The sequence below is a fragment of the Macaca nemestrina genome, chromosome Y (assembly GCF_043159975.1).
Source record: "Macaca nemestrina isolate mMacNem1 chromosome Y, mMacNem.hap1, whole genome shotgun sequence".
In the NCBI taxonomy this organism is placed as follows: Eukaryota; Metazoa; Chordata; class Mammalia; order Primates; family Cercopithecidae; genus Macaca; species Macaca nemestrina.
This window is the reverse complement of record NC_092146.1, coordinates 10,874,718-10,897,470: the sequence shown is the minus strand read 5'-3', so window position 1 is coordinate 10,897,470 and position 22,753 is coordinate 10,874,718. Positions and strand designations below refer to the sequence as shown.

General features: G+C 45.2%; 1 long non-coding RNA gene across 6 annotated transcripts in view; it reads left to right on the top strand.

Moving 5' to 3' along the window:
- The first annotated feature begins 743 nt into the window (after positions 1-743).
- The window catches only part of LOC139360976 (uncharacterized), a 36,807-nt gene continuing 14,797 nt past the window's right edge, over positions 744-22,753 (top strand). For 4 of the 6 annotated variants that reach the window (XR_011618542.1, XR_011618539.1, XR_011618540.1 and 1 more), the window contains exons 1-3: positions 744-938; positions 16,827-16,913; positions 19,942-20,101. This is a non-coding gene — a long non-coding RNA (uncharacterized lncRNA). Of the gene's footprint in view, positions 939-14,347; positions 14,423-16,826; positions 16,914-19,941; positions 20,102-22,753 lie in introns of all 6 variants that reach the window. The other 2 variants (XR_011618541.1, XR_011618543.1) reach the window with 2 other exon arrangements.

Sequence of the window (22,753 nt, the reverse complement as noted above, 5' to 3'; positions counted from 1 at the left end):
CAAGTGAGCCATGACTTGACTTTGCTTTTATTGTGGGTACACATTTCCCCTCAATGTCATTACTAAGCACACTTTTCAGGCTTCCAGTTGCCACAGTCGAACTCTGTGACACGTCTCAACCTCATCTGAACCCAAGAAATGCCAGTTCAATGTGGGAGAACACTGATCCACCTTGAACTTGCTTTTGTCATGATTACTGAATTCCCAGAGAGCCCCATGTGAAGCCAAGGATTAAGGGAGGCAGTGAGCACAACAGCCTGGCTATCTTTCATGGGCACCTGCCTCTGGGGTCTCAGGTATGTTTCTATCACCCAAAGATGTATCAACAACTCACCAGACTATATTCTCATACCCATAGGATTGATTTTTGCATACAGCCTGTTTCAGGAAGGGAAGCCTGAAGAGAAGTTTCTAGCAACTGCCTCACAGTCTCATAAATTCTCCTCCTCCAGCAAGACCCTATCACGGTGACATCCCAAAGATGCCCTAAGCTTGAGACTTTCAGGATCCTGCAGTGGGTTATCACAGGCAGTCATTTTAATGGTATCAGGCTGGCTCTGTGGTTACCATTTTTCTCTGCTTTTGCTAACTGACAGCTCTGACAGCCAGGTACCTGAGCCTGCCTTGTCAATGTGCATGTACTAACCTCAGGGCACCAGGCATGAGCTGTGAGCTCTGGATAGCGTCACAATGAATGCCACCATTGCCTAGCAACAAGTCCTTGAAGCTTGGAGAGAAGGAGACCTTCATGGAAGTGAATCAGCTATGGACTCTCTCCTGTCTTTGTTGGATCCATGGGAGAATCCAATGATCCCAGGATAGAGCAGACTCGAACCATCTGGAAGAAATGTAAAGCAGAACCCCAGGAATAAACCACACATCCATAAGTATCCAAAAGGATCTGCAGGATTCTTCAGGTCTGCCTATATTTTGTAAGGGTGAGTCTTTTTGAAACTTGCCACAGAGTGATTTTTGTGGTACAACCCTCCTGTGTTTCCTGAAGTTGTTCTCTCCCAGGTGGGGTTTCCTTCAGAACCATGCAGCCTCAGAAGCTGCCAGGCTGTGTGATTCTGTGGGAACATTGCATGTGTTGGATGTCTGCCTCTGTGTGTGGCTTCATGTGTGTGTGTGTATTTTTGTGTTTGTGCCTATAAGTGCAGCCTGCTTAAAGAAATATGGCTAATGAATTGCAGCGCTTCTTTTTTTCTGAGTCTCTTAACTTTCGGTGGCCTGTCTGGCTCTGCTTGGACTGTGGGACTCTGTGTTCTTTATTTTTCTATACATCATGAATCTGCAGTCAATTGGGAGGCTGGCTGAGAACGGATACCATCCTAATCACCTCCCATGCAATCAATCAATCAATCAATCAATCAATCAATCCACACTTTTAGAAACAAGAGGAGCACACCACACATAAAAACAGACATATCCAGGTGTTCTATTGTCCTGCAGCCAACCCAGGAAGATACACCAGCGGTTATGTTTACAGGCCCCTTACATTTACCTTGAATTCAATTCCCAGCAGAGTTTGTTCTTCACATCATAAGGGGACACTCCTCTCTAGTCTTGGTATTTCATTCTTGGACAGAGAGTTGAAAAAGAAATAAAGTCAGATATAGGTGAGGATATAATCTGGTGAGGGGTGGATGCTGTCCCACACCTTCACCTGCAAAAAAGTTGAAGACAGATGACACAGAAGGTACTGCCAACACCATGCCCCCATTTCGTTTGTTTACAAGCAGTCCACACCATGGTCTGGTGTTCAGGTGACAGTAATCCAACATGCAAGGAACATTTGGAGTGCAAAGTGGCCATCCTGGCAAGCTCCTGATTTGAGGGCTTACATACCTAGAGCCAAATGGGAGTGGGGTGGATTAATGCTTGAGAAAATGTGACCTCCACAATTGTCTCTTCTTTTCCTGAATTCCATATTCCCCACCAGCCTAGGGTTGCCTGGGTCTAGCTCAATGTCTTCTGCACTAAACATTTCCCACTTCAAGGAGAACGACCCTCATAGGAATCTTTTGCTTGACAGCTCTCTTCTAAACACTGTCACACTTTAATTACTAGGTAGCTGTGGTAGTTTTAATATTGTAAATTCTCTTTACAGCTGCCAACAAGGAAAGTCTTTTCTCACAATTCTATGGGAAGAGACTGCATGCTTCCTGTAGGGTGAGAAGCAGGCAGCCATGTCTGGTTTTTGCCTCTTAATATAGTGTCTGTTTTATTTGATCTTTACATCTTTTTCACTGTGGAGGGGGTCTTTCATTGGGTTGTTGCTGGCTGGGTCTGCTTATCACCACAAATATCTTGGTTGCCAGGGATTTCTGAATGCAAAAGGGACTTCTTGTAGGCTGTCTGCACTCCCGGTTATGGGTTGTTTTATTGTGGGAACTGAGGCTGTTAGCACTTTGCGGAAGAAGTATAGGTTTTCTGACGGGAATCTTTGAAGCTTGCTTGGACTCTAGCTCAAGTGAGCTTCTTTTCTAAGGCGTGCATGTTTTCTCCTAGCTTCCAGGGGTGTCCACATTGTCCCTCAACAGCATTATTGGGCACACTTCTCAGGCTTGCAAATGACACAGTCAGTCTCAGTGACACTATCTCAACCTCATCTGCACCTATGAGAGGACAGTTTGAGATATGAGAACACTGAGCCACTATCGACTTGCACTTGTCAGGGTTTCTTGCCATTCCCTCTAAGGTCTAGGATGAAGAGAGGCACTAAGGTAAAGGGTTCATCCATATTTTGCTGACAGCTACCTCTGGGGTCTCAGACATGATTTGATGAACGATGCCACAACAACTCACCAAACTATATTCTATTAACCACAGGCCCTGAATCTTGCACACAGTTTCTTTCAGGAATGAAATCAGAAGAGTAGTTTTCAACATCCACCTGAAAGTCTCAAAGTGCCTCTTCCTCCAGCAGGACCCAACCACAGAGACAGCCCAAAGAGGCCCTAAGGTCGACAATTTTAATGACCCAAAGTTGGTTATGGCAGTCAGTTTTTTCCTGATTACAAGGCCAGTTCTGCATGTCCTATTTTCTTCTGGTTAAGCAGGAGCACAGCTCTGACTGCCGGGCACCTAAGCCTGCCTTGTGAATATGCACATGTTAGTCTCAGGGCAGCAGACCTGAGCTGTGAGCTCTGGCTAGGATCACAACGAACAACCCCTTTGCCTAGTGAGAAGTCCTTGTGGTTTGGTAGAGAAGGAGAAATCCATGGAGGTGCATCAGCCATGGACTCTCACCTGTCTTCTCTGATTTATGCTTGGGATAGTCCTGTGATCCAAGCAGAGCCCTGTTTTAATGAGTCGGAAGCTCTGATATATTTAAAACTGTAAATTCCCATTACAGAATCCAAAAAGAAATCTCTTGTCCTCCAACTTCTATTGACACGAATTACTGAACATTGCTCAGACTCCAACACAAGGCAGCTCATTCTCTCAGGTGAGCACAGATTTTTCTTTGCTTTCATGGGCAATCTGCTGTGCCCCTCAACAGCACCACTGGACACCATTTTCAGGCTTGCCATAGACACAGGCTGCGTCCAAGGCACTGTCTCAACCTCATCTGCTACCAAGAGAGGCTAATGCAGTGTGATAACACTTCACATTGGATTTGCCTTTGTAGTGTTCGTACCTTTCCCAGAGATCCCTGTGAGGCCCAGGAGGAAGGGAGGCAGTGAGGTCAAGAGCCTGGCCATCTTCCACTGACACCACCATCTAGGGTCTCAGGTATGATTTTATCACCCAAAAAGCCCTCAACAACACCCCAGACTATGTTACAATCCCCATGGGACCCAATTCTTGCACACAGCCACTTGCGGGAATGTGGTCAGAAGAGCAGTTTCCAGCAACCACCCCACAGTCTTGAAATGCCTTCTTATCCAGTGGAATCTGACTGTGGAAACAGCCCGAAGGGGCCCTGAGGTTGAGACTTCGAAAGTCCTGCAGTGGGTTTTCACAGGCAACCTTTTCCCTGATACCAGACCGGCCATGCCTGTACCATTTTTCTCTGCTTAATCAGGCTGAGAGCTCTGACAGGCCAGTGCCCAAGTCTTCCTTATGAATGTGCATGCCCTGGTCTCTGGGTCCCAGACCTGATTGTGAACTCTGACTAGAGTCACAATGAATGTGACCATTGCCTAGTGACAAGTCCCTGCGGCTTGGCAGAGAAGGAGACCTCTGTAGAGGTTGGTTGGCAGTAGACTCTCACCTGTCTTCTCTGTTTGATCCACAGGATTGTCTCATGATCCTAGGACAGGGCAGACATGGGCCAGCCTGAAGAAATATCAAGCAGAGTACCTGGAATAAACCTCAAAATCTCTAACCATCCAAAACAATCTGCAGGATTCCTCAGGCCTGCCTAGATGTTGTAGGGGTGTGTCTTTTTGAAATTTGCCCCACTGTGATCTCTAGGTACAGCCTGTTTGTGTTACTAGGGGTTGCATTTATTCCCAGGTGGAGATTTCTGCAGGATCATGCAGCCTCAGGAGCTGCTGAGGTCTGTGTTTCTGTTGATGTGTTGTGAATGTTTGATGTCTGCTTGCATGTATGTGATTGTGTTTGTGTGTGTTTGCCTGTAAGTGGGGTCTGCTTGAAGAAATGTGGCTAATACATGTCAAAACTTCTCTTTCTTTGAGTCTTTCAACCTTTTGATGGCCTGTCTGTGTGGCTCTGTTTTGGTAGTAGGGCTCCATGTTCTTTATTTTTTGGTGGTTCTTAAATCTGCAGTGAATTTGGAGGCAGACTGAGAACTGCAGGTGACCAAATAACCTCCCACTACCAAATAGCCCCACTTCTAAAAAGAAGAGGAGCACACCACACCAAAAAACAAACATCTCCCAGTGTTTAATTGTCCTGTGGCCAACCATGAAAGAAGCATTAGCAGTCCTGTCTTAAAGACCTTTTTAATTTACCTCAAATCAGTCCCCAGCCTAGCAGTTGCTTCAAATCGTGAGTAGGCACTACTCTTGAGATTTAGTCCTGAAGCATCAAGTTTGTGCAGCAAAAAGGTCACCCAAAGAGTCTCCCAACCTCTTGGTGGCCAGTCTGTTCTGCTCTGCTGTGGCTGCGGGGCTCCATGGTATTTATTTTTCTGTGGATGATGAAATTTCTGTGAACTGGGAAGCAGGAAGAGACACACCAGTGTCCAAATCATTTTCTCCTGCAAAAAAACCATTATTTTAGGAAGAAGAGGAGCACACCATATCAAAAAACAGACATCTCCCAGTGTTTTCCTATCTTTCAGCTAACCCAGGGAGAGAAACTAACAGTAGTGTCCACAGGGCCCCTTGAATTTACCTTGAATTTGATTCATAGCTGAACAGGTGCTTCAAGTCATGAGGGCACACTACTAAATCATCTTGGAATTTCATCTCATGTCGTAGAGTGTGAAAAACAGTAAAATCAGATAGGAGTGAGAATACAATCTTTTGGGGGATGGATGGAGTCATGCAACTTGACCTGCAAAAAAACAAAAAACAAACAAAAACAAAAACAAACAAACAAAAAACACAGACAGATGATGCAGAAGGTGTTTCCAAATACATCCCCACATTTCCTCAATTGCACAAGCTGTCGACTTTATGGCCCAGTGTTCAGGTGGGAGTACTCCAATGTGCAAGGAACATTTGGAGTGTAAATTGGGGCCATCCTGGCAAACTCCTGATATGAGCTCTTTTATACCAGGAACCAAATGTGAGTTGAATGAACTGATGCTGGTTGGGATGTGGCCTCCACACTTGCCTCTTCTATTTCTGACTTCTGTTTTCCTCCTTGGCCTAGGGTTTCCTAGGCATGGCTCAAAGACTTCCAAACAAAACGTTCTCCACTTCAGGAAGATTCTACCACCAAGAGAACCCTCAACAACACATCAGACTATTTCAATCCCCATGGGACACGATTCTTGTACACAGCCTCTTATGGGAATGGAATTAGAAAAGCAGGTTCCAGTGATCACCTTACAGTCCCGAAACACCTCCTCTTACAGTGGGATCTGACCATGGAGACAGCCCAAAAAGTCCCTGAGGTTGAGAATTTTAGGGTACCACAGTGGGTTTTCATAAGTAGCATTTTTCCTATCAGGTCGGCTCTGCCTGTACAATTTTTCTCTGCTTAAGCAGGCAGACAACTCTGAGAGCTTGGCGAGTGAGCCTGCATTACAAATGCGCGTGCGCTAGTCTCAGGGCACCGGGCCTGATTGTGGGCTCTGGCTAGCGTTACAATAAATGTTACTGTTCCCCAGCAACAAGTTCCTGCAGCTTGGTGGAGAAGGAGACCTCTGTGGAGGTGGGTCGGTGATGGACTCTTGCTTGTCTTCTCTGTGGGATCCAAGGGAGAGTTTTAAGACTTTAGGAGTGGGCAGTTGTGAGCCAGGCTGAAGAAACATCAAGCACAGCTCTACAAATAAACTACAAAATCCCTAATGATCCAAAGGGATCTGCAGGATTCCTCAGGGTTGCCTAGATGTTGTAGGGCTGAGTTTTTAAATTTTGTTTTGTTTTGTTTTGTTTTTCAATTTGCCCCACTGTGATTTTTGCTACAGCTTGGCTGTTTTCCCCCAGGATGCCATATCCCAGTTGGGGCTTCCCATAGAACCATTGAGCCTCAGGAGCTTCTGGGCTGTGTTTCTGTTGGAGTGTTGTGTGCATTGGATGTCTTTGTGTGTGTGTGTGTTATTGTGTGTGTGTCTATGTGTGTGTGTGCATTTGTGTCTGAAAGTGGAGTCTGCTTAACAGAGTGTGCCTACCACACCTCAGCACTTCTTTTCTTTTGAGTCTCCAAATGTTTTGTTGGCCTGTCTGCATCATTCTCCTTGGGATGCAGGGCATATTGTTATTTATTTTTCTGTGGATTATGAATCCTCAGTGAATTCACAGGTGGGCTAAGACCTGCAAGTGTCCAAATCACCTCCCCCAAAAGAAAAAAAAAAAAAAGGCCACTCATCTAGAAAGAAGAGAAGAGAAGGACACTACACCAAAACAACAGACATCCCCCAATGTTTCATTGTTTTGCAGCCAACTCTGGGAGAGACACTAGCAGTCTTGTCCACAGGGCTCCTTGAGTTTACCTCGAATTCACTACTCAACCGATCAGTGCTTCATGTCATGAGGGGGCATGCCTCCATCATCTTGAAATTTCATTCTGGAATATAGAGGGTGAGCAGGAATAAGGTAAGATAGGAGTGATGATACAATCTCGTTAAAGGTGGATGGGGTCCATCAGCTTTGCTTGCAAATAAAATGAAGGCAGATGACACAGAATGTGCTTCCAACTAAATTCCTACATTCCATTAATTACACAAGCAGTCCACATGATGGCTTCGTGTTCAGGTGGGGGTACTCCAATGTACAAAAAATATTTGGAGTGCAAATAAATGCCATCCTGACAAACTCCCGATTACAGGGATTTCATGCACGGAGCCAAATTGGAGCGGAATGGATTTATAGTGGGTTAGATGTGGCCACTACACTTGCCTCTTCTTTTTCTGACTCCCATGTTCCTCGTCGACCTAGTGTTTCCTGGGTCTGGATCAATGACCACCACAGTAAATGTTTCCCAGTTTATGGAGACTGACCTTCATGGGAATCCATTGTGTGACTGTTTCCTTGCAAACATTGTCACGTTTTAATCAGTGGACAGCTTTCCAGTTGCAGTTGCCAACAAGGAAACTTATTCTCCCACTTCTTTTGGAGGACTGCATAATTCTTGGAGGTAAGAAGCAGGCAGTTGTGTGTGGCTTTTGCCTGGTAATTTAGCCTCTGTGTCATTTCATTTACATGACCTTCTCATTGTAGAGGGACTCTTTCATTGGGCTGCTGCTGGATGGGACTGCCTCTTGTCACAGATTATTTAGCTGCCAGGGATTTCAGAGAGCAAAAAGGGCTATAGGTAGGCTGCCTGCCCTCCATATTTTGGTCATGATCCCATTGTAGAGGCTGAGTTTGTTTGCATTTTGCAGGAGGCTTTTGGGTCCTCTGACAGGAATCATTAAACCTTGCTTCCACTCCAGAACAAGACAGCTCCTTTTCTCAGGTGAGCCTTGACCCTTGAATTTATGTATGTATGTACGTATGTATGTATGTATGAATGTATGTATGTATGTATGTATGTATGTATGTATTTACTTTTATGGGGAATCCAATGTGCCCCTCAATAGCACTACTGGAAACCCTATTCAGGCTTGCCATCACCACACACAGCCACTGAGACACTGTCTCAACCTTATCTGCACACATGAAAAGCCAGACTGAGGTGTGAAAACAGTGCTCCACCTTTGAGTTGTGTTTGTCATGGTTCCTGCCTTTCCCAGAGAGCCCTTGTGAGGCTGAGAATGAAGGGAGGCAATAAAGTCAACAGCCAGTTCATCATTCACTGACACCCACCTCTGGCATCTCAGGTATGATTCTATCACCCAAAACACCCTCAACAACACACCAGACTATTTTCCAATCCTCATGTGACCCAATCCTTACACACAGTCTCTTTTGGAAATGGAGTCAGAAAAGCAGTTTCCAGTGACCACCTCACAATTCAAGCAATGTTCAATGATTCCTGTCAGAGAAACCAATGCCTCCTGCAAAATGCAAACAACCTCAGCCCCTACAAAGAGATAACAACCCGCAACCTGTAACACAGATAACCTACATAAAGTCCCTCTTGCTTCTTGAAATCCCTGGCAGTTAAAAGATCTGGGGTGAGATTTAGTGCAATGCAGCAACAACCCAATAATAGGCCCCTCTACAGTGAGAAAGGACATGCAGATGAATTGAAACAGAGGCTAGATTATTAGGCAATGCCAGACACAGATGCCTGCTTCTCATCCTAGAGGAATCATGCAGCCTGAAAGAAGTTGAAGAGTACATTTCCTTGTTGGCAGCCATAACATATATTTATGATCTTAAAAGTATCAAAGCTGCCCTGCCATAAATACATGACAGTGTTTAGAAGGAAACACTCTTGCAATGGGTTTCCATGAGGGTCATCCTCCATGAACTGGGAAACCTTTATTGTGGGAGAAGTTCAGATAGACCCAGGAAACACTAGGCTAAGGGGGAAAATGGAAGTCACAAGAAGATGAAAGAAGTGTAAAAGCCACATTCCACCCAACATCAATCCATCACACTCCCATATAACTTTTGGTAAGATAGCCCTCAAATGGACAGTTTGCCATGATGGCCAAAGTATGCACTCCAAATGTTCCCTGCACATTGAAGTACTCCCACCTGAACTCTGGACTATGTTGAGGACAGCATGCACAGGGATCCTGTGGGAAGCAGCAAATGCAGGGATGCTGTTGGAAGAACGTTCTGTGCCATCAGTTTTTCATTATTTTGGCAGGCGAAAGGGTGGATCCGCATCCAACATTCACCAGATTGAATCCTCACCCTATCTGACTTTATTTATGTTCACACTGTCTGTCCAAGAATGAAATCCCAAGACAAGGGCAAAGTGTCCCTCACGACATGAAGCACTTGCTCAACTTTGAACCAAATTCTAGGTAAATTTAAGGTGCTCTTCTGTCAGAACAGCTAGTGTATATTTCTGGACTGGCTGCAGGAAAATGAAACAGTGGGATATATCTATTCTTGGGTTAAGTGTGCTCCTCTTCTTTCTAGAAGAATGGCTTTTGTGTGTGTGTGTGTGTGTGTGTGTGTGTGTGTGTGTGTGTGTCAGTGTAGGGGATGTGGACCACAGTGGGTCACAGCCAGCCTCCCAAATAACAGAAAATTCTTAATCCACAAAAAAGATAAAGAACATGGAGCCCCATAGTACCAGGATAGCCACAGAAACAGGCCACCAAAAGATTGGGAGATTAAAAAAAAAAATACACTGCAGTACATTAGCCTAATTCATTTAAGTAGACTCCACTTAAATGCACACATGCACACGCACACATACACAAAACACACAAAGCCATGACATTCCAACAGAAGCTACAGCCCTGCATGTTCTGAAGCTCTGTGGTTCTGTAGGAAGCCCCACCTGTGAGTGGACAACCCCAGGTAATACAGGCAGACTGCACCTAGAAATCACAGCAGGGTGTTTAAAGAGGACTCACCCCTACCATGTCTAGGTAGGACTGAGTCATCCTGCAGATTCTTTTGGATCCTTAGGGATTTTGTGGATTATTCCTGAGGCTTTGCTTGACCTTTATTCATGATGGCTAATGTCTGCCCTCTTTTAGGATAATGGGACTTTTCTGTGGATCTCACAGAGAAGACAGGTGAGAGTCCACTACTGATGCACCACCAAGGAGGTCTTCTTCTCTCCCAAGGCACAGGGACTTGTTTCTAGGAAACCGGTGTCATTCACTGTGATACCTGGCAGAGCTCACACGTCTTGCCTCATGCCATGAGACTAGTGTATTTGCATTTGTGTTGCAGGCTCAGGGCACCAACTATCACAGCTGTTAGCGTGTCTAAGCAGAGGAAAAGGTACTGGCAGAGTTGTCTTGGTGTCAGGAAAACGGCTGCCTGAGATAACCACTCAGAGACCCTAAAATTCTCCACCTTAGATCTTCTTCAGGCCATCTCCTTTTTCAGGTTTCACTGGAGGAGGAGGGGTTTTGAGACTGTGACCTAGTTGCTGGAAACTGCACTTCTGACTCCATTTCCTCAAGAGGCTGTGTGCAGGAATCAGGTCCCACTGGGATTGGAATATAGTTTGGTGTGTTGCTGAGGGGTCTCTGGGTGATGTAATCATGACTGAGGCCCCAGAAGTGGGAGCTAATGAAAGACGACTGTGCCCTGGCCTCACTGCCTCCCTTTATCCAGATCTTACAGCTGCTGTCTGAGAAAGATAGGAACCACAACAAAGGGAAGCTCATGGTTGAGCAGTGTTCTCACACGTCGAACTGGCCCTTCATGGGTGCAGATGAGGTTGAGACGGTGTCTCAGAGGCCATCTGTGGTGACTGTAAGCCTGACAATTGTGTGCAGTAATGCTGTTTAGGATCAATATGTACGCCCCATGAAAGCAAAGAAAAATCAAGGCTGACCTGAGAGAACCAGCTGCTTTATGCTGGAGTCCAAGCAACATTGAAGGACTTCTTTCAGAGGACCTGAATCCTCCTGCGAATTGCAAGCATCAGTCCCCAAAACAAGAACACGACCCACAACCTGCAGTGCAGCCAGCCTACCCAAACTCTCTTTTGCTCCCTGAAATCCCTGTTAATTAAAAGATGTGTGGAGAGAAGTAGTCCCATCAAACAACAGCCCAGTGAAACACCCCTCCACAATGAGAAAGGACGTGCAGGTGCAATGAAACAGAGCATAGATTACCAGGAAAACACCAGACACTGTCTGCTTTCATACTACAGGAATCATGCAGACCTCTGATAAAAATGGGAGGAAACAAACAAAAAAACGGTTTCTTGGTGGCTGTAGTGGGAATTTACAGTTTAAAAATATCACAGCTGCCCAGCATTTAAAAAGTGACAGTGTTTGGAAGTGAACAATCACACAATGGATTCCCAGGAGGATCATCCTCTGTGAACTTTAAATGTTTAGTGTGGAAGAGTTTGAGCCATACGCAGGACAAGGATCATGAAAGTCAGGAAAAGAAGACGCAAGTGTGGAGGACACATGCCACCCAGCGACTATTCATCTCACTTTTATTTGGCTCTGGGTATTCAAGCCCTCAAATCGGTAGTTTGTCGTGATTGGCCCCAATTTGCACTTCAAATGTTCCATACACGTTGGAGTACTCTCACCTGAACACCGGGCCATGGTGTGAACTGCTTGCAATATCAAAATTATGTGGGGATAAGTACCTTCTGTGTCATCTGTCTTCACCATTTTTCATGTGAAGGTGCGGGACTGTATCCACACCTCACCAGATTGTATCCTCACCTCTCTCTGACCTATTTCTTCTCACACTCTCTGACTCACAGTGAAATTTCACAATGATGGAGGAGTGCCTCCTCATGAGGTGAAGCATCTGCTTGTGTGGGAACTAAATTCCAGGTAAATTTAAGGAGAAGATTGCTAGTGTCTCTTCCTGGGTTGGCCAAAAACAATGAAACACTGCAAAATGTCTTCTTTACTGTAGTGTGCTCATCTTTTTTCTAGAGGAGAGGCTTTTTTCTTTTTTTTCTTTTTTTCAGCAACAGAAGGTGCTTTGGATGCCAGCAGGTCTCAGCCAGTCTCCTAATTCACTGCAGATTCATGATCCACCGAAACATAAAAAACATGGAGCCTCACAGCCGAAGCAGAACTACCCAGACAGGCCACCAAATAGTTGGGTGACTCAAAAAATTTAAGTGCTGCAATTCGTGCAGTATGTTAGGCACATTTCTTTAAGCAGACTCCTCTTACAGGCACACATACACTCAAACACACACACTGCCACACATGCAGACATTTAACCCTGGCAACACTCCACTGGAAACACACAGCCTGGCAGCTTCTAAGGCTGCGTGATACTGCAGGAAGCCCTACCTGTTAGAGAACAACCGTGGCAGGCTCTAATTAGAAATCACTGTGGGACAAGTTTCAAAAAGATTCACTCCTACAATGTCTAGGGAGGCCTGGGTCACCCTGCAGATCTTTTTATATCCTTAGGGATTTTGTGGTTTATTTCTGGGGCTGTAAATGATGTTTCTTCAGGTTGGCTCACATCTGCCCTCTCCTAGGATCATGGAACAAACCTGTGGATCCCACAGAGAAGATAAGTGAGAGTCCATCGCTGATGCACCTTCATGGACATTTTCTTCTCCACCAAGCTGCAAGGATCTGTCACTAATCAACGTTGTTATTAATTTTAATGCTGCTCTAATTTGCAATCAGTCCTGTTGCTCTGAGACAAGCACAAGCACATTCATGAGGCAGGCATACATACCTGGCTGTCAGAGTGGTCAGTGTGTCAAAGCAGATGAAAATGGTACAGGAAAAGGAGGTGTGCTATTGGGAAACAGGCTGCTTGCCAAAACTCACTATAGGACCCTAAAAGTCTCTACCTTAGGGCCTCTTCAGGCTGTCTCTATGGTCGGATCATGCTGGAGGAGAAGGCATTTCGAGACCATAAGGTGGTTGCTGGAAACTGCTCTTTTGACTCCATTTGGGAAAGAGGCTGTGGGCAACAATTGGGTCCCATGGGGTTTGGAATATTGTCTGGTGTGTTTTTGAGGGTTGTTTGGGTGATAGAATCATACCTGATACCCTAGAGGTGGATGTCAGTGAAAGATGGCTTGACTCTGGACCTCATTGACTCCCATCATTCTGGGACTAGCACGGGCTCTCTGGGAAAGGCAGGATCCTTGACAAAGGCAAGTCCAAGGTGTATCAGTGTTCTCACACCTTGGGCAGGCCACTTACATGTGCACATGAAGTGGAGACAATGTCTCAGTGGCCATCTGTGGTGATGGCAAGTCTGAAATGGGTGTCCAGTAGCACTGTTGTGGGTCACTGTGGGTTCCCCATGAAAACAAAGAAAAATCAGGTCTAGCCTAAGAGAACAAGCTGCCTTGCCCTGGAGTTGAAACAATGTTCAATGATTCCTGTCAGATGACCCAAAAGCCTCCTGCAAGGTGCAAACAACCTCAGCCCTCACATTGAGACAATGACTCCCAACCTGGAATGCAGAGTGTGTACCCAAAGTCCTTTTTCTTTTCCAAAATCTTTGGCAGCTAAGTAATCTGTGATGAAAGGCAGTCCCATCTAGCAAGAACTCAATGAAAGAGCCCCTCCACAATGAGATGGCTGTGCAGATGAAATGAAACAGAGGCTAGACTACCAGGCAAAAGCCAGACACACTTGCCTGTTTCTCATCCTACAGGAATCATGCAGCCCTCCAATGGAAGTTGGATAAAACGGGCTCACTTATTGGTGGCTGTAATGGGAATTTATGTTTTTAGCAGTGTCAAAGCTGTCCAGTCATTAAAACGTGACAGTTTAGAAGGAAACACTCAAACAATAGTTATTCTCCCTGAACTGGAAAACATTAAGTGTGGAAGTCATTGAGCCAGACCCAGGAAATTCTAGGCCGATGAGGAACATGGAAGTCAGCAAAAGAGACAAATCTGGAGGCCACACAATACCCAGCCTCCATCCATTTCATCCCATGTGGCTCTGAGCATGAAAGCCCCCAAACTGTGAATTTGTCAGGATGATCCCAATTTGCACTCCAAATGTTTCTTGCCCATTGGAGAAGTCTAACCTGAACACTAGGCCATGATATGGACTGCTTGTGAAGTTGACAGAATGTAAGGATGGAGTTGGAAGCACTTTCTGTTTGGTCTGTCTTCATTTTTTTCAGGTGAAGTTGTGAGATCACATCCTCTCCTCACCAGATTATATTCTCACTCCATTTGATCATACTGTTGTTCTAATTCTATGTCCCAGGATGAAATGACGAGACGATGGAGGAGTGCCCCCTCATGACATGAAGCACCTGTTCAGTTCTTAACCAAATTCAAGGTATATTCAAGGGACCTTATAGACAGGAATGCTAATGTCTCTTCATAGTTTATCTACAGGACAGTGAAACCTGGGGAGATGTGTTTTTTTGGTATGGTGTGGTCCTCTTCTTTCTGAAATGGGGGCCTTTTGTTTTGTTTTGTTTTGTTTTGTTTTTGCAGAGGGAGGTTGTTTGGACACCAGCAAATCTCAGCCCTCCTCCGAATTCAATGCAGATTCCTGATCCACAGATAAATAAGGAACACAGATCCCTGCAGCACAAGCAGAGCTACAAACAGAGACCACCAAAGGATTGGGATACTCAAAAAAAGAAGTGCTTAAATCTGTTACCCACATTTCTTTGAGCAGACTCTACTTACAGACTCACACAAACACACATACAAACAAACATACAATGCCACACACACACGCAGACATCTAACACTCACCTACACTGCAACAGAAACATGCAGCCTGCCAGCTCCTGAGGCTCTGGGTTCTGTAGAAAGGCCCACCTATGAGAGAAAAAACCCTAGGGAACACAGGTGGATTGTACCTAGAAATAACAGTGTTGGCAAGTTTTACAAAATCTTATCACTACATGTCTAGGCAAGCCTTAAGAATCCTGCAGACCATTTTGGATTCTTGGACATTTCTCAGTTTATTCCTGGGCCTCTTCTTGGCATTCCTTCATGCTCACTCACCTCTGTACTCTCCTAAAATCATGGGGATATCCCACGGATTCCACAAAGAAAACAGGGGAGAGTCCACCACAGACACACTTTCACAAAGGTCTCCTTCTTTGCTAAGCCACAGGGATTTATCCCTAGGCAAGGGTAAAATTCACTGTGTTGCTATTCAGAGATCACAGTCAGGCCCAGTGCCCTGAGACTAACACATGTGCAATCATAAGGCAGGCTTTAGCTCTTGGCTATCAGAACAGTCAGCCTGCCTAAGCAGAAGAAGCCAGCCTGCTATTGGAAAGAAGTCTGCCTATGAAAACCCACTGCAGGACCCTAAACTTTGCCACCTCAGGGTTTCTTCGGGGTGTCTCCATTGTCAGTTCCCATGGGAGGAGCAGGCGTTTTGAGACTGTGACTTGATCACTGAAAGCTGGTCCTCTTCTGACTCAATTTCCAAAAGAGGTTGTGTGTAAGAATCGCATTTTATGGGGATTGGAATATAGTCTGTAGTGGTGTTGAGGTTTCTCTGGGTGATAGAATCATAGCTGAGACCACAGAGGTGGGTATCCATGAAAGACAGCCAAGTTTTTCACCTCCTTTCCTACTCGGCGTCACAGCAGCTCTCTGGGAAAACCAGTATCTGTGAGAAAGGCAAGTCCAAGGTGGAGCAGCTTTCCCACATCTCTAACTGGACTCTCACCAGTGTAGATTAGATTGAGACAGAGTCTTAGAAGCTCTCTGTGGCCATTGCAAACCTCAAAAAGTGTTCAGTAATGCTGTTGAGGGGCAATGTGGATCTCCCATGAAAGAAAAGAACAACCAAGGCTCACCTAAGAGAATAAACTGAATTATGCTGGAGTCCAAGCAACATTCAAAGATTCCTGTCAGAATATCCAAAAGACTCCTGCAAATGCAAAAAACATCAGCTGCCACACAAGACCACGACCCACACCCTGGAGTGCAGCCATCCTACCTGAAGTCCCTTTTGCATCATGAAATCCCTGGCAGCAGAAAGATTTGCGGTAAGAGCCAGTACCATAAAGCCACAGCCCAGTGAAAGACCCCTCCACAATGAAAAAGGATGCCAAGATGAAATGGAATAGAGTCCAGAATGCCAGGCAAAAGTCAGACATGGCTGACTGCTTCTTATGCTACAGGAAACCTACATCCCTCTGATAGAAATAGGAAAACAAGAATTTAGATATCGGCAGCTGTAACTTGAATTCACAGTTTTACAAGTGTCACAGCTGCCAAGTAATTAAAACATGACAGTGTTAAGATAAAACTTTCACACAATGGATTCCCATGAGGTTCTCCTCCATGAAGAGGAAAATGTTTAGTGTGGAAGATGTTGAGCCAGACCCAGGGGAACTTAGGATGATGAGGAACATGGAAGTCAGGAAAAAAAGAGCAAGTGTAGAGATAACATTTCACCCAGCATAAATTGTTTCTACTCTCTTTTGCATCAGGATATGAAAGCCCTCATATTAGAAGTTTGCAGGACGGCTTCAGTTTGCACTGCAAATGTTCCCTGCAAGTTGGAGTACTCCCACCTGAACACCGGACCATGGTGTGGACTGCTTTCACAATTAAGGGAATGTGAGGATGCAGTTGGAAGAGGCATCTTTGTCATCTGTCCTCACATTTTTTTTTTTTTTTTTGCGCAGATGATTGGTAGGGACCCTGTCCATCCCTCACCAGATTGCATCCTCACCCCTATCTGACCATATTGCTGTTCACAGAGAGTGTCCCAGAATGAAAACCCAAGATGATGGAGGAGTGTCCGCTCGTGATGTGAAGCACCTGCTCAGCTGGGAACTGAATTTGAGGTAAATTAAAGACGCCTCTTGGACAGGATTTCTAGTATCTCTCCCTGGGTTGGCTGTAGGAGAATGAAACACTGGGAGATGTCTGTTTCTTGGTGTAGTATGCTCCTCTTCTTTCTAGAACAGTGCCTTTTTTGCAGTAGGAGGTGATTTGGATGGCAGTGGGGTCTTGGCCCGCCTCCCTATTCACTGCAGTTTCATGTTCCACAGAAAAAAATGAATAGGGAGCCCTGCAGCCCAAGCAGAGCCACATAAACAGGCCTCTAAAAGGTTGGGAAACTCAACAACAAGAAGTGCTGAAGTGCGTTATCCACACTCCTTTACGTGAACTCCACTTACAGGCATACACACACACACACACACACACACACACACACACACACACACACATAAAGACACAAAGACACACAAACACAGACATCCAGAACTCACAAAACTTCCAGGGAGATATATAGCCCGGCATATTCTTAGGCTGTGTTGTTCTGCAGGAATCCCCACCTGGAAGAAACACAAGGTAACACAGGAGGGATGTACCTGGAAATCACAGTGGGGCAAGTTTCTTTTTTTTATTTTTTATTTTTTATTATTATTATACTTTAAGTTCTAGGGTACATGTGCATAATGTGCAGGTTTGTTACATATGTATACTTGTGCCATGTTGGTGTGCTGCACCCATCAACTCATCAGCACCCATCAACTCATCCTTTACAACAGGTATAACTCCCAATGCAATCCCTCCCCCACCCCCTCCCCATGATAGGCCCCGGTGTGTGATGTTCCCCTTCCTGAGTCCAAGTGATCTCATTGTTCAGTTCCCACCTATGAGTGAGAACATGTGGTGTTTGGATTTCTGTTCTTGCGATAGTTTGCTGAGAATGATGGTTTCCAGCTGCATCCATGTCCCTACAAAGGACACAAACTCATCCTTTTTTATGGCTGCATAGTAGTCTATGGTGTATATGTGCCACATTTTCTTAATCCAGGCTGTCACTGATGGACATTTGGGTTGATTCCAAGTCTTTGCTATTGCGAATAGTGCCACAATAAACATACGTGTGCATGTGTCTTTGTAGCAGCATGATTTATAATCCTTTGGGCATATACCCAGCAATGGGATGGCTGTGTCATATGGTACATCTAGTTCTAGATCCTTGAGGAATCGCCATACTGTTTTCCATAATGGTTGAACTACTTTACAATCCCACCAACAGTGTAAAAGTGTTCCTATTTCTCCACATCCTCTCCAGTCAAAAAGACTTACCTCTGCAATGTCTATGCAGGCCTGAATCATCTTACAGATCCTTTTGGACACTAGGAATTTTGTGGTTTATTCCTAGGACTCTGTTAGACATTTATTTAGGCTGGCTCATGCGTACTCTCTCCTAGAAGCTTGGAACTATTCTGTAGACCTCACAGAATAAACAGGTGAGAGTCCACCACTGACGTCCCTCTATAGAAGTCTCCTTCTCCATCAAGCCTCAGGGACTTATTGCTAGGCAACTGTGACCTTCATCATGATGCTAGCCAGAGCTCACAGCTCAGACCTGCTGCCCTGAGACTAGCGCACATGCGCATTCATGAGGCTGGCTCAGATGTCAGGGTGTCAGAGCTGTCAGTCTATGTAAGCCAGGGAAACTGGTACAGGCAGAGCCAGCATGGTATTGGGAACATCACTGCCTATGATAAACCCCTGAGTGACCCTAGAAACTCTAACTTATGTCTGTTAGGACTCTCTGTGGTCAAATCTTGTTGGAGAAAATGACATTTCGACACTGTGAGGTGGTCACTAGAAACTGCTCTTTTGACTCCATTTTCGAAAGGGGCTCTGTGTAAAACTCGGGTCCGATGAGGATTGGAATGTAGTTTTGTGGGTTATTGAGCAGTCTTTGGGTGGTGGCATCATACCTGAGACCACAGAGGCAGATGTCAGCAAAAGAAGGTCATATCGTTGACCTCACTTATTTCCTTCATCCTGGCCATCACAGGTTCTTTCTGGAAATGGCAGAATCCATGACAAAAGCAAGTCCAAGGTGGAACAGTGTTCTCACACCTCAAACTAGCCTCTTATGGGTGCGCAAAAGGTTGAGACAGTGTCATAGAGACTGTCTGTGTTGATTGCAAGCCAGAAAAAATGTCCAGTAATGGTATGGTAGGTTAATGTTGTCCCCTCCTGAAAGCAAAGAAAACTCAAGGTGTACCTGTTAGAATGAGCTGACTTGTGCTGGATTCCCAGAAATATTCAAAGATGTCTGCCAGAGGAACCAAAAGCCCACTGCAAAGTGCAAACAACCTCAGACATTACAACAAGACCAAGACACACAACCTGGAGCACAGACAGCCTATCAAAGTCTTGTTTGCTCCCTGAAATTTCTCACGGCCAAAAGATCTGTTGTCAGAGGCAGTTCCATCCAGCAAAACCTTAATGAAAGACTCCCTCCACAATGAAAAAGGATGTGCAGATGAAGTGAAACAGAGCCTAGATTACCAGTCAAATCCAGGCACAGTTCCCTGCTTCTCATCCTACAAGAGTCATGAAGCATTCTGACAGAAGTGGGAGAAAAGAGTTTCCTTGCTGGCTGCTATAATGGGATCTATGCTTTTAGGAGAAATACAGCAGCCCAGTCATTAAATGTGACAGTGTCATTAAAATGTAACAGTGTTTAGAAGGAAACACTAATGCTATGGATACCCATGAATTTGACCTCTGTGAAGTGAGAAAGGTTTAGTGTGAAACACGTCGAGCCTCACGCAGGATAGCCTAGGCTGATGAGGAACCTGGAAGACAGGAAAAAAAGAGGCAAGTGTGGAGACCACATCGTACCCAGTATCAGTCCATCCCACATTCATTTGGTCCGGGTATGAAAGTCCTCGTCGGGAGCTTGCAAGGATTTCCCCAGTTTGCTCTCCAAATGTTCCCTGCACGTTGGAGTACTCCCACTGGCCCATGGTGTGGACTATTTGTGCAATTAATGAAATAGAGGGATGCATTTGGAAGCATCTTGTGTGTCATTTGTCTTCCCCTTATTTGCAGGTGAAGGAGTGGGACCCCAGCCACCCCATGCCAGATTATATCCTCACCCCTATGTGACCTTATTGCTACTCACACTCTCTCCCAAGCATGAAAACCCAAGGCGATGGAGGAGTGTCCCTCACGATGTGAAGCCCCTGCTTGTCTGGGAATTGAATTTAAGGTAAATTCAAGGGTCCCTGCATACAGAATTGCTGGTGTCTCTTTCTGGGTTGGCCTCAGGACAATGAAAAACTGGGAGATATCTGTTCTTGGGTGTGGTGTGCTCCTCTTTTTTCTAGAAGAGTGACTTTTTTTTGGAAAGGGTGGTGATTTGGACAGCGGTGTGTCTCAGCCAGTCTCTCAATTGACTGCGGAGTCATAATTCACAGAAAAATAAAGAACACAGAGGTCCAGATCCCAAACAGAGGCACACCACAGAAAGGCATCAAAAGGATGGGGGACTCAACAAAATGAGGCTCTGCAGTGCATTAGCCACATTCCTTTAAGCAGAGTCCACTTACAGGAACACATTCACTGAGGCTGGTGGTTCTGTAGGAAGCCCCACCTAAGAGGGAGTAACACCAGGGAACACAGGAGGGCTGTAACTACAAATCACAGTGGGGCAAGTTTGAAAAGGACTCACCCTACAATGTCTAGGCAGGCCTGGGACATCTTGCAGATCCTTTTGGATCCTTTGGGAATTTGTGATTTATTCTTGTGGCCCTTATTGACATTATTCCAGGCTGGCTCAGGTCTGCCCTCTCTTAGGATCATGAAACTATCTGTTAATTGCTATAGAGAAAACAGAGATGAGTCCACTACCGATGCACCTCCAAAAAGATCTCTTTCTTGGCCAAGCCGCAGGAACTTGTTGCTAGGCAATGGTGGCATTCACTGTGAGGCTAACCAAAGCTCACAGTTCAGTTTTGGTGCCTTGACGCTAGTGCTTTTGCATTTTTGAGGCAGGTTTGGGGGCCTGGCTGTCAGAGCTGTCAGCCTGACTAAGCAGAGGAAAATGGTACAGACAGAGCCAGCCTGGTATTGGGTAAAAGACTGTCTGTGATAACCCACTGCTGGACACAAAAAGTCTAGACCCTAGGGCCTTTTTGGGCAGTCTCTATGGTTGGGTTCTGCTTAAGGAGGAGTCATTTTTAAGACTGTGAGGTGGTCGCTGAAAACTGCTCTTCTGCCTCCATTCCTGCCCCACAGGGGCTGTCTGAGAAAGGCAGGAACCACTACAAAGACAAGTCCAAGGTGAAGCAGTGTTCTTACACCTTGAAGTGGACTATCACTGGTGCAGAGGAGGTTGAGACAGAGTCTCAGAGGCCATCTGTGGCTATTGAAAACCATAAAATGATGTCCAGTAGTGCTATTGGGGGGCAATGTCGAGCCCACATATAAACAAAGAAAAATCAAGGTTCACCTGAGAGATTGAGTTGCCTTGTGCTGGAGTCCAAGGAATGTACAGCAATTCCTGTCAGAGGACCTAAAAGTCTCCTGCAAAGTGCAAACAACCTCAGCTCTGACAAGACCATGACTCACCATCTGGAGCGTAGGCAGCCTATGCGAAGTCCTTTTTGCTCCCTGAACTTCCTGGCAGCCAGAAGATCTGTGGTGAGAGGCAGTACCATCCAGCAAAAACCCAGTGGAAGAACACCTCCACAATGACAAAGGACGTGCAAATGAAATGGAACAAACCCTAGAATGCCAGGCAAAAGCCACACATGGCTGCCTGATTCTCATCCTACAGAAATCTTACAGCCCTCTGAGAGGAGTGGTAGAACAAGTGTTTCCTTGATGGCAGCTGTAAGGGGAATTCATGTTTTAAAAGTATCACATCTGCCAAGTAATTAAAATGTGATAGTGTTAAGATGAAACACTGAAGTAATGGATTCTTGTAAGGATCGTCCACCCTGTACTGATAAACCTTTAGTTAGCCAGACCAAGAAAACCCAAAGAAACATGGAAGTTGGAAAAAAGGAGGCAAATGTGAATGCCACATCTTACCCACCATCAATCCATCACATTCCCATTTGGATCCATGTATGAAAGCCTTCAAATCGGAAGTTTGCAGGTGGCTTCAGTTTGCAATCCAAATATTCCTTGCATGTTAGAATATTCCTACCTGAACACCAGGTCATTGTGTAAACTACTTGTGCAATTAAGGGAATGTTGTGATGCAGTTGTAAGCAACTTCTGCATCATCTGTCTTCAGTTTTTTTGCAGGTGAAAATGCAGGTCCCCATTCACACCTCATCACATTTTGTCCTAACCCTTCTCTGACATTATTGCTGCTCCCACTCTGTCCAAGAATAAAATCCCAAGATGACAAGGAAGCACCCCCTCACAAGGTAAAGTACTTACTAGGCTGGGAACCAAATTCGAGGTAAATAAAAGAAGCCCTGCAGACAGGACTGCTAGTATCTCTCCCTGGGTTGGCTGAAGAACAATGAAACACAGGGAGATGTCTGTTCTTCCATGTGATGTTCTCTTCTTCTTTCTAGAAGAGTGTTTTTATGGTTTTTTTGTTTTCTTTTTTGTTTTTTGTTTTTGTTTTTGTTTTTTTTCAGAAAGCAAATTGTAGCCTGATGGGTCTCAGCCAGCCTCCTTCATTGCGGATTAAAGATCCACAGAAAAATAAAGAACATGGAGTCCTGCATCTTAAGCAGAGCCACACAGATGCGCCACCAAAAAGTTGGAAGACTCAAAAAAAAGAAGCACTGCATTTCATTGGTGACATTTCCTTAAGCAGACTCCATGTACAAGTGTGCACATACATACACGCATACACAAACACACTAAGGCACACAGACATGTAGATATCCAACACTCA